This window comes from Cimex lectularius, unplaced genomic scaffold (assembly GCF_000648675.2).
Source record: "Cimex lectularius strain Harlan isolate CLEC.00 unplaced genomic scaffold, Clec_2.1 scaffold63, whole genome shotgun sequence".
Taxonomy (NCBI): domain Eukaryota; kingdom Metazoa; phylum Arthropoda; class Insecta; order Hemiptera; family Cimicidae; genus Cimex; species Cimex lectularius.
This window is the reverse complement of record NW_019392694.1, coordinates 1,420,614-1,432,896: the sequence shown is the minus strand read 5'-3', so window position 1 is coordinate 1,432,896 and position 12,283 is coordinate 1,420,614. Positions and strand designations below refer to the sequence as shown.

Here is a 12,283-nt window from a genome sequence, read left to right as displayed (position 1 = left end):
TTTTAATTAAATTAACCGATATATTCTTGTTAGGGATAAAACAAAATAGAAAATAGAAACCAAAAACTAGCAAATGTTAATAACGGATTTACTTAAGAATAGTAAACATGAGGATTTTGTAAACAAACACCTTTTCTCGTATTTTCTCCACTTGAATCCAGTTGTATTCCCTTTAACCATCACCTTGAACCAGAAGTTCGCAATATTATTATGAGAATGAGTCATCGAGGTCACCGGCAAGTGGACTCGCAAAGTAGTTGGCGTTACTCAACGCGAGGTCTCCCGGGATTTAGCCCGATTCCTAAGAGGCCTGGTAGTGGATCTCAGCGTGTTACGACCCTAGGAGTACATATGTATTATCATTGCTGCATTGGATCCTTTTCCATAGTGCCCGCCAGATCTTAAATGAAGTAAAAATATGTTGGTAAGGCCTTTATCAACCCAAAAGATTTGTGGGAAGTTGGCCTCAGATCGTACGCCCCTGCCGCAACAGCCCCACCACCAACACAGGAAAATATGGTGTAGCGAGCGCCTAGAAGAGAATACCAATTGGAATTTTGTTGTTTAGTGATAGCAGGCGCCGAAGAGTCTTCCGAGAACAGGGGATGCGTACAATGCCTCAGTTCGTGCTCCCTTCAGTGCAATTTGGAGAAGGCGGTGTAACGGTCTGGGCTGGGATTTACACTGGAGACCTAACTGGACTTCATATTATTGAAGGCAACTTCACCGCAGTCCGCTATGTCCAAGAAACTATCGAGGAATACATCCCTCAAACTAGAGGAGCATTGGCAGGGATTTTCGATTTTTGGATGATAATGCCAGACCTCATAGAGGCAGTTGTTCATTAATGTTTAGAAAACCTGGAAATTTCCCATCTGCCCCTTCCCCCATTGTCTCCAGACCTTAATCCCACTGAGTACATGTGGGATGCGTTGCAAAGAAGGCTTTTCGATCACCATCCGCAGCTAGTTGATCTGCAACAACTGGGCGCTGCGTTCCAACAGCTATGAAGTGAGATTCCTTACGAAATTAGTGACAACCTTAATAAAGTATGCCTAATAGGTGCCCAGCGATGTTTAGCTGAGGACATCATACACGGTATTAACTGTTTAAAAAAATTATTGTGTCCAATAAACAAAATTTTGGAATTAAAACCATTTATTTTATTATTTTTCAAAATCCCCTAATTAAATTTTCCTTCAGTAAAATTCACATAATTTTTAATACATTTTAATGCAATTTATAATAAAAATAAAATAAAAATGCTAAAGAAAATAGCGATATCCCTATTCATTTTTGAGCAGTTTATATCCCTATAACTCCTCTTGAATTTTACCCAGTCTAACTTTAGCAACGTGTACCAGTTTTGGTGAGAGTTATTTAATCATGAGTTTATTATGTTCGGCACCTCTCGAGTTGGATTATTTCTCCTTTTGTTTTTGGGACCAATTCAGATCTATGTTTGATGTGGTTATACCAATTACAGTTTCTAGGCCTAGTATTAAAGATCCTCAGGTCAGTTTGTCTGTTTGATCATTATCCAGAATTCCTTTATGCCCTGGCACCCAACAGATTTTGATTTTGACACACACACCACAGCTTACCACGTTCACTCCTTTTTTTACCTATCCGTCGGTTTTTTAATAGTTTGGTTAATTGGGTATAATCTTTATGCAATATTTTAATTGTAGTATATTTTAGAATACTAACATATTTTTATCCATAATAATTATTTCATATAATTATTTCATTACCAGGTAAAGCCTAAATAATCTCAATTCAAAACTTTTTAAAAATTTTGATGGGAAATAAAATATTGTAATCCATTAAAAAAAAATCGGCATAAAACGTTTCTTTCCCTTTTTAACAATATACATATTTTAAAATTAAATATATATATTACGTGTAAGTATTTGAAAAAAATATCGTATATAAGATATAAATAAATAATCATTAGGCAAGTCAAAGCATGTTTCAATTGTCAAAAATAAACATTAAACATCCAATTATTGCCAATATTAATCAGCACAAAACGACATCGATTATACAAACATAAATAGTTTTTTTTAATTAACCGCCCGTTTTTAATAGATATTAAATTATCGGTTGGGGCAATAATTCATTGTTAAGGATCCCTGTAAGGTATCTGTATCGATTGCTGTTGGGAATGAGGGTAAAACTGCTCTTCTCTCCCCAGATTCATTTCAAAACGACGAACCTCGTTTAAAATTGTGCTCACTTTGTGTTAGATGATTTTATTTTAAATCAAAATCAATCCAATGAACGCTATCAAGACTGCGTAAATTATTTGAAATAGAGTGTTTGTCATCCCATGTTGAATTATGATGTGGGAACCTTTTCCAGATTTCTTTCAATACTGTCAACGTTAGTTTAAGAAGAGAAATCTGTGTCTGTGGGGCAACATTGAACGAAATTCCCCCGGCGAAAACGCCTTGAAATTATTCGTTAAGTGGCCCATTGATAAACTGAAAATTATTCGAGTAATTCCATATTTTAGACCTTATATCTAAACATTATCAGAACCCTAAAACATTCCTTGGCGCAAAGATTGTTTAATCTTGTCGGTAATAAAAAAAACGAAAGAAAAATAATAGTGGGTTTTAAATTAGTTGTTTGTCTGCATCTAATGCATTAACACCGAAAATGGGTCATTGGCTATATACGGCCGTAGTAAGACCCAAAATAACCTATGGATCATTAATCTGGTGAACCAAAGCTCAACAAAAAGTAGCTACTCAGTCACTAGCATACAAAGATTAGTAAACCTATGTATCACAGGGACAATGAGAACAACACCTACAAGTGCACCTAGAAAATCTGCTAAACCTGCCATAAGGATAAGAACTAAACAATTAGGCCACAGAACCATAATTAATAAAATCAGACACCAATTCTTAGAAATGGGTACTGGCTATATGATCCCGGAAACATTCTTTATAACATCCTATAAAGTCTCAACGGACTATAAAGGAGAGAAGGAACTCAGGAGAGCATCAGATACAATGATTTCTACACATGGCTCCAAAACAAACGAAGAAACCGGATAGGGTATTTTTTTGCAAGCTCAAGATATGAGCAATCAAACTCATTAGGGAAGTACATTACGGTATTTCAAGTAGAAATATATGCCAACGCTTGCACCCTAGAAAACCTTAAAAGAGGTTACGCTGGCAAAAAATCCTCTGAGATATGATAGCCAGCTATTAAAGCATTAGCATGTAAAAAAATCACATCAAAATTAGTCAATGAATGCAATCAAAATCTCCAAGAACACAATCCTATCCTGGGTACCAAGGCATAGAAGACTTTTGGGTAACGAAAAAACAGATCCACTGGCCAGAGGAGGATCTGCAAGACCATACATATGCCCAGAGCCTATACTTGGGATACCAAAAACAAATATAGAATCCTCCATCGCAGAATGGGTCCCAACAAAGCAAAAGGGGAAGTGGATAAACTGTAGCGGCGCTAGAGACCATAGACTGTCAAACTCACTGCTGCAATTAGAGAGGGCTAGACTCAGAGGACTATTAACCGGTCACTGCCATATGTGAAAACATCTACACAACATGAGTATATGACCCCATCTGCAGATTATGCAATGAGGAGGAGGAAACAGCCACCCATATCATCTTCGAATGCGAAGCAACGGATCAATGGAGATTTAACCTAACATATAGAAAACTCAAGGGAATGAAATTGTAGCAACAACAGTCAACCTGATACATCTAAGAAGGATTGAGTCTATTGCACTGAACTAGGGAACTACGAAGGTACAATAAGCCAGACTGCAGTCTGGTCTACTGCAGTTACTGGGTAGCACAAACCCCGCCTCCTAGTATCCTCATTACCATTACCATAGTGTCAATGTTAGTTTATAAAGATAAATCTGAATCTGTGGTGCAATATTGAAAGAAATTCCCCTGGCGAAAACGCCTTGAGGTTATTTGTTAAGTGGCCCATAGATAAACTGAAATTATTCGAAGACTTCCATGTTTTAGACCTTATATCGAAATATTATTAACCCCAAAACATTCCTTGGCGCAAAGATTGTTTAAACTCGACAGTAATAAAAATACGAAAGAAAAATTAAAAGAGGGTTTTAAATTAGATGTTTGTCTGCATCAAGTGTTAATTAACTCAAGAACAGGCAGTTTCGGCCTCTTTACCCCATGGAATGTATGTTCTGGGTCTGTCTCACTCTTTCGTTACGTCCAAAATAAATTCAAATCGTGCAAAAACTTAGATTCAACGCAGTGCCAAGAGAACAAAAGGTGAGTTTTGATCGTCGTCGGGGGTGTTGACAAGAAAGGAAATGAAGAAGGGAACCCGATACGAGACTTCAATGTACCACCCCATCTGGAATTTACCATTTGACCAGGCCATCGAGCAGCGTTCACAATTCGTTATAAACCCTTTAGGATATTTATGGCCCTGTCGCGTATTTCCATTCATATCCACCGTATAATTTATCCAGGCTGAGAGACCGGCGCGGAGGCATACGACGATTTATTTCAACAAATTTCACCCTAAAAATTAAACACGGTGTATGTTTATTCTATCGGAAAAATTTATTAACGTTTAATTTTAACTTTGCCCTAGGACAATAATGGTTGTATAGTACAGTAATCCAAAACAAATGCATTCAATAATTTAACCTTAAAGACCATTTTTTAACCCTAAGAATATTTCCACAAGACCTTGAAAGCTATAAGTAATAAATATTTACATGAATTTTAATTTTCCCTGACTTGTGTCACGTCTTATAAAAAGGGTAGCTACCTTTTACCTTTTTCCCTTCACATTACAAAAGGAAACCGGGACAATGGCCATAGTAGAGAAATGTCTCCTGAGAGCTCAATGGCCTGTAAAGGTGCCAATGACTATTCTTGCGTTTATACTGGAGTTGGAGCATAACCAACGATTCCTTTTATAACAATTTTCAACAACAAGTATACTCTGTCATTTTACTACACTACATATGAGATTTGTAAGAAGGCGTGTAAGCGGTGAGCGTATTCTTGAGAGAATAATGCGATATCCGTGATTCAACACTTTGCACCATGATAAATTTATTTTCTGTATGTGTGTTCTAAAGATAATTACGATGGGACAACACAACACATTGAGGATTTACCAGGCTACTAAATTTACCATGTTTTAAACCATAAATTGTTTATTTTAAATTACTCAAAATTAAAGGGTTGGCTAAAAATAACTGGATTACAATTAATCATTAATTAAGTTAAAATCATAATGTACATTTTTTTGAAATCAGGCGAAACGAAAAAGATTAAAAACAACTTGAAACCGGTATTTTTATTTTTTAAAGCCGCTCAGCTAACGATACTTATTTTAATTATACATTAAAAAAGTACATTCCTAAAAGGACTAATATAACGTTTTATATCCCAACTTTCTCTTTAGACTTGGCCAGTGTTGTCTAAAAATCTACTTCTTAATCTAAGCATTCTAGTTTAAGTTGAAGTCTAATTAATTTTTAACTCCTAGCCATAAGTTAGACATTTTTTGCCTTGAGGACTTTTACAAATGCTTTACTATCTTAAATAAAAGCAGACTTGTTTTCATTGTTTCTTCATTAGAAATGAAATGAAAACATGTACTAATCCCATTGGAATGATTTTTGAACGTAGATGAAAAACTCTTCTGACAAAAAAAAAATTATCTAAAAGGTAGCACGAAAATAGTTCAATGTCATAAATTATAGAAGTGTCATATTCATAAAACCATATAGATTTGTTTTACAATCAAACAGCCCAGAATAAAAATTATATTTAAACAGGGAGATATGGGGGTACATTAAACAGTGATAAGATCAATTTATGTAACAGCCGCAATCAAGGAAAAATAGTCTTTTATCTAGGTAACAGGAGTTTCTTTCGTAACATATTTAATTTTTTTGACAGCCTAACTGCCAATTATTGCAATAACTGACCTACCTTGAATGCCAATGGCCCTGATTGATCAAATAATGTAGAGGTTGAACTAATTTATTTTTTAATAAGCTGAAAAATGACAAATATAACTGTCTTAATAGTGAAAGTTATACTGTATATAAGTAAACAATTAATTAATGTATGATGTTAATTTTTTTTTAATGTGCACATAATCAAGAGATAAGCAGAACTTGGCGGCTAGCTGTTTTGACAGAATATTTAAAGAAACCAGTATCAACAAGGTTAAATATAACTAATCACAAAGCTTAATATACATATATGACAAAGAGAACAATGAAATCACTTTCCTTTTAACGTAAAATACTACAGCAATTTAAACACTCCATCTTGATCGACCTTAACTCGTAATAACTAGATGTTTCCTAGAATCAAATTACAAAAGTAGGGAACAAGATTGGTCTGACAGAATCTCAAATTGCAACGCTACAATAAAGCTAAGAAAATCAACTAAATTAATTAAAAGAGTATAAATTAAATAGGAGGGTTGTGAATAGCCCTAACAATTTTTAAAGTGTTACAATAAAGCATGCAAATAATTTGTAATCGTAATGGTTCTCTTTAAATTCTACACTGCAGTACAACTGTGTTTAAAAATATTGATAATACTATACTTTTTTTAATCTCTGTCAAATAATATATTGTATATGGCTGTCTCCTTTTAATTAAAAGTTTTACACATCCTTGTTTTGCAAACAAAAAGTTGTTTATTATTTTATTAATGTCTTTGACTAATTAAATTTAACTTTCAAATCTTGAATTGTCAAAATGTAAAGACCAGAAGTTTATTGTAATTTGAACGCAAGAACAAAAAAAAAATAATAATAATATAAATTAAACCCAATACATAATGCAGCATTCTTAGAAATTGATAGTAGTATTGGATAACATGACCTAACGTTATGTGTGATAAAACTTTTACAAGAATAACGTTTTAAAAATCAATTTATTTATCAAGCCCTTTGGGCGAATGCAGGAGAAATTTCTATTTCTGCCGAAGAAAGCAAAAATGTTAATTTGAAAGCACAGAGAAAGAAATATTTCTATAAAAGTTTCAAACAGGATCAAAGATCACTTAGCAATTAAAAAAATTATTTAGATTATTTTGTATAAAAAATGTATCCCTTGATCAGCTTTCATAATTTAATCATTCAAATTGACGGTATGATTCTAACAACTAGAAGCCTAAAGAGGGACCAACATGGGAACATGTTAAAATGCATGACATTAAGCAATAAATAAATCTCACATCTTTAACATTTTAACACCAACCCTGGATTAGAAAGAAAAAAAAATTGCAGTTGACAAATTATTCCGAACACAACAAATCAGTAAGAATGACAAAATTGCTTATACAATCACAACTTCACTCAACATAAATTGAATAAAGTATTCAACGATATTCAAATAAACAAAACTGAAGGACACACTCTGCAACTGTCGATTTACTTGTCGATTAGATATTGGGACATCTGACTTCCGTTTATTTTAAAAATTTACATTAAGAAGGAAGTTGAGAAATATTGTATAAAATATAAAAATATTTTTTTAAAAATCCAACATGCAAGTTAATGTTAGTTCTATAAAAGAGAAAAACCATATGGACAAATATTTGTGCCCAGTTCTGCACCGCCCAACATAAATAATCAACATAATCTATTTTAATTTCACTTGGAAATCAGTGGCGTCCAGGTGCCTTGGTTTATTGTATGGATGATGAAAAAAAAATTAAAATAAAAAGTCCAAAAATGGTTGTAAATATGCTTACTTATTTATTGAAATGGTCACCTCTTAAATATAGAATAAATTCATTGCTACAACTAAACATTTCCAATGTTCTATGATATTTGTATCATTATGTTAAAATATGCTATTTTTTATTTTTTAAGTGTTTGAAGGGAAAGATATATTTATACAATTATTACATCTTGGTTTCAATAGTAAATTATATATTAAGCAATTAATATATATATTGTTGTTTTCCTTGTTGTGTATATATTGTATATTGTTGTGTTCCAACTGATCTTTTCCTCGGTCAAACTTTTTTTTTTCATTTGTAAAATGATAAAGAAATAAACATAATAATGCAAGATATAGATGTAATTTCAAAATAAATAAATAAATTATAAAATAGAAAATTTGTTCCTCATCCTAGCCCATCTAAGTTTTTTTTTCTCTCTCCAAATTGTAGTTGTTTTAAAAACAGAAACAATAAAATCTAGCCAAGTTAGCATAAAAGTCGTTATTAGTGATAAGAAAGCAATTCATGAAACTTTGATAACATTTCTACAATATAAATAAATAATAACTGACAAGAATAAATCGGACTGATATCGCTGGGAATTAATCATATTTTCCTGTATGGTGATTCAACATTTACAACGATATTGTTTAGTTTTGCATTATTATATTCAAATTTCAATAGTTCAGTTTTCATTTTTCCCCAATCTTCAAAACTTTTGTGATGGCTAGGTTTGATTTGTACTGTACATTTCTTAAATTTGCTATGACAAGGTACAAGCAAATTTTGATTTGTAATTCTTTTTTAATTAGTATATAAATTCACATCCTCCTGCCCCATAAGTCAATAATTAACTATCAAATAAGGAAATTTAGTTGTCTATATTTCAAACCTTTGATTATAACATGAGATTTGCCAACTTTGATAATTAACTTTTGATTTCAAACAACATGATTATAAACTAAATTTGTGGCCTTAATGAATATGGATTGCTAAAAGCAATTTAGTTCATTTCACAAATAGCGAGAACTTTTGCTTTACTGTCCTTCTAAAAAAAAAATACAAAGATTTGCATTGAACAAATATATCAGTATTGTTTACTGTTTAAAAGGTGCCTTAAGAAATTTGAAAAATTATAAAATAACAATAAAAGCGAACTGATACTACAGGCCTCCATTCATGCGGAGTAATTTAACTCAAATCATCTGCCTGCTGGATTGAGCTAGTAATCAATTGTTCTCAGAATAGTTATTTAAATAATTTTAAATTTATTTATTTATACAGAAAAATATGTAAATTTTTCATGATGTACATAAACGTACATCATATTATAGCCACCATAATATAAAACTGATTACAGTATATTATATTTTAGGATTTTCCTGATCCTAGTACTAACTGTGAGGCCCTTTGCTTAACCATGTTTGTTGTATAATACTACTTAAAATCTATCGAGTATTTACAATTTATAGACTTTTTATTTCAATTTATTTGTTTATCATCATAGTGTATAATACTATCAACAAACTTATTTTATTTGAAAAAAATTCAAATATTCAAAAAGAAATTTCACAGATGGCATTTTAGGTTTGAGTTGACATTCCAAACCTTGGGCCTCCTGGATGATTTGTTATCTTGGTAACAATCTTAACGCCAATTGTTTTTGCTCAATTGCTGACTTTAATCCCAACAAATTTGTACAGAGGTCAGGTTGAAAAAGCTCATGATAAAAGATGCTCTTCCAATGTCACCAATTCTATTAACTTTTAGAATAAGTAAAACCATTGTCAGTATTCATTAAACCAAAAACCAAGAGACTATACCTAAAAAATATCCATAAATAATCATCGACTAATTTCATTTGTTACTGTAAGCAATAATCCACTTTCTAAAAGCATTATTTAATTTTGTTTTGATTCTTTCCAATCAGCAGTTAGAAATTTCAAGCTCAAATTGAAGTTATTACTGCAGAAAGGGTCAGAAACTTATCCACTAATTTTTAACTATTAAAAATTCTCTTAATTTTTAGACAAAGTCAAGCATGTTACAAATAAAATATGCCAGTAATTATGGATAATTACTGGCATATTTTATTTGTTGCAATGGGCGATAATCAGTTTTATAAATGTATCATTTACTTTGTTTTGATACTTTAAAGTCAGCAGTTGGAAAATTTCAAGCTCGAATGGAAGATATTACTGAGGAAAGGGTCAGAAACCTATCCGCTAATTTTTTTAACTATTAAAAATTTTCTTAATTTTTAGACCAAGTAAAACGTGTTAGCTATTCAAGAAGCAAAAAATATGAACTAATCCTTAACAAATGTTCATAATTTATAATTGACCCATTTTCTTTTGATTGAAAGAATGCTATGTAAATAATATGGAATGTATTTAAGAATGAGTGAGAGTGTGAATGGGTTTGGAACTGCATGCGGTTGGGTGATGAATTGACCTAGCTGTTGACAGACTGGACGGATAAAACCGCCTTCTGCCCTCCAACTACCAGCACCCGGGGTAGGTGATTCTCAAGACCTGCCAGCAATTTATTGTAAATTGCAAAAGCTAGAATAGCTCGTGGACTACAATGATAGGCTCGACTCTGAACATGTGCAGATTTGAGCCTATACAAATCCAAATCTAATTACTCCTTTTATTTGTTACTATTAGCAACAATTAGATTTATAAATGCATTATTTACTTTGTCTTGATGCTTTCCTGTGTGGAAATTTAAATAATGAGTGAAATAATACAAGTGGAAGGTTTGTAATTTTAAACTTATCCACTTTTGGCATTTCCGTCTGTAGTAATTTGACCCAATTTATACACATTTTGTATTTACTTTAAGATAAAAGTTATGTAGTACCATAAGTTATACTACGAGTAACGGGGGGGTTGGTATTTTATATTACAGTTAGGTCCTTTTTAGGTTGGGGTGGAGGACTTGTTGACATTACCAACCTGGGGCCGCCTTTCGGTGGAAATAGTCTTGACTGTTTTTTTTTTTTTTTTAACTAAACTTTCTAACTTTTATTTTTTACGTTTTTTTTTTTTTTTTTATTGTTATAATCGACCTTGGTGATCATGAACGGTATCGTCGCGCAGATACGGAGCGTACTCTCATGGAAATCATGAATGGGGAAAGGCCTGCGCCCGTTACCTACTAAACTAGCTTTTTCTTCTTAAAAAACAAAAAACCTAGTTTTTTGACTGGTTCTGTTTATTTTTAAAAACCTTCCTAGGGGGCGACAGTTTTTTTTTCTTTTCTCTTTCAGGCTGTGGAATAACGTAAACAAAATTCCATCGGGCGTTTACGTAACACAAACAAATCTCTACGGATAAACAAATGGAAATATCTTTCCATTTCGAGCACCGGGTTTTATTATTATTACTATTATTATTTTTAACCAGCATTTGGGGAAAATATAGAGAGTTGCAATTTGGAAAAGTTGTGTTTTTCTGTTTTGGATGAAAATCAAGTTAAAATTTGATTGGAACTTTGCGAAAAATAAATAAAAGACAACAATATTTTGTTATGGGTAAATTTTCAGAGTGGAGTAAAAATTAAGACTTGATTTTTAACACAGTGGTTTTTTTTTCTTCTTACCTCCAGGGGGTTGGACTGGAAATAGTGATTTTCTTGTTGGTGATGATCGTTGAAAGCACCAAGAACACAAAATAAAGTGTAAACTGTTCAAACTGTGCTACACAGACACGGTTTGTCTGCTGAAAGGGTGGCGTTGCCGACTAACGCAAGGTGACCCCGACGACTGGCTCTGGCCTCTGGCGGCGAGCGGTTCTGAACACGGACGGCAGCACCCTCGGCTCCACCCACCGGGGACGCGGCCGCAACGGAGCGCCGTTCGATTTCCCAGTTCGGCCCCGGCTTTTCACGCTTTTCCCACTTTCCTTTTTGGCCTTTTTACGAATGTTTCTCTAATGAGGAATACGGGGTTCGGTAGACGGCCGTAGTTTTACGGAGGAGGACCTCACTCGACAGTGGACACTAGATCGGCCTTCCAGGTCGGAGTTTTATTACGGGACGGCGACGATCGATAGCGGCTTTTCGCCGAAACGGCTTCAAAATTCCCAAGGAAGATCTGCAAATTTGGCGGATCTCTTATGATCCGTACAAGGAAATGAACAGGAACCTCCGTGCCTAATCAATACAATCACCGCCAAAATTCAATTCTTAAGCTTCTTGACAAGGTCACGAACAGGAGACAAAAGATTATGCTTAGAAGAGAAAACAGGAAAACAACCAAATGGGAGAAAGAAGAAGTCCTACTTATCAGAAATGAATTAAAAACTGGTATATTTGCAGGACAAGCTACAGTAAAGTTCCACTTTAAAAATATCGAACTATTAACAGTTGTGCAATGACAATTATTGTTTGATAACTACCTATCATCTTGGTCCGCGTATCCTCACTGATTTTTGCCAGTCTGATACGTTTTGGTTGTTAGAACTCTAAAGAAATCACCCAAATATTGAAGATGGTGACTAACAACTATCAAACTATAGCTTTATCACCCTGCAGACCATAG

The 12,283-nt window shown here is 33.3% G+C and overlaps 1 protein-coding gene across 2 annotated transcripts in view; it reads right to left on the bottom strand.

The window, feature by feature from the left end:
- Window positions 1–11,761, bottom strand: part of LOC106674134 (FERM, ARHGEF and pleckstrin domain-containing protein 1-like) — a 57,031-nt gene extending 45,270 nt beyond the window's left edge. For both annotated transcript variants that reach the window (XM_014406668.2, XM_014406667.2), the window contains exon 1: window positions 11,344–11,761. The gene's annotated coding sequence lies outside the window, so the exon portion shown is untranslated. The remainder of the gene's footprint in view (window positions 1–11,343) is intronic.
- Window positions 11,762–12,283: the final 522 nt, after the last annotated feature.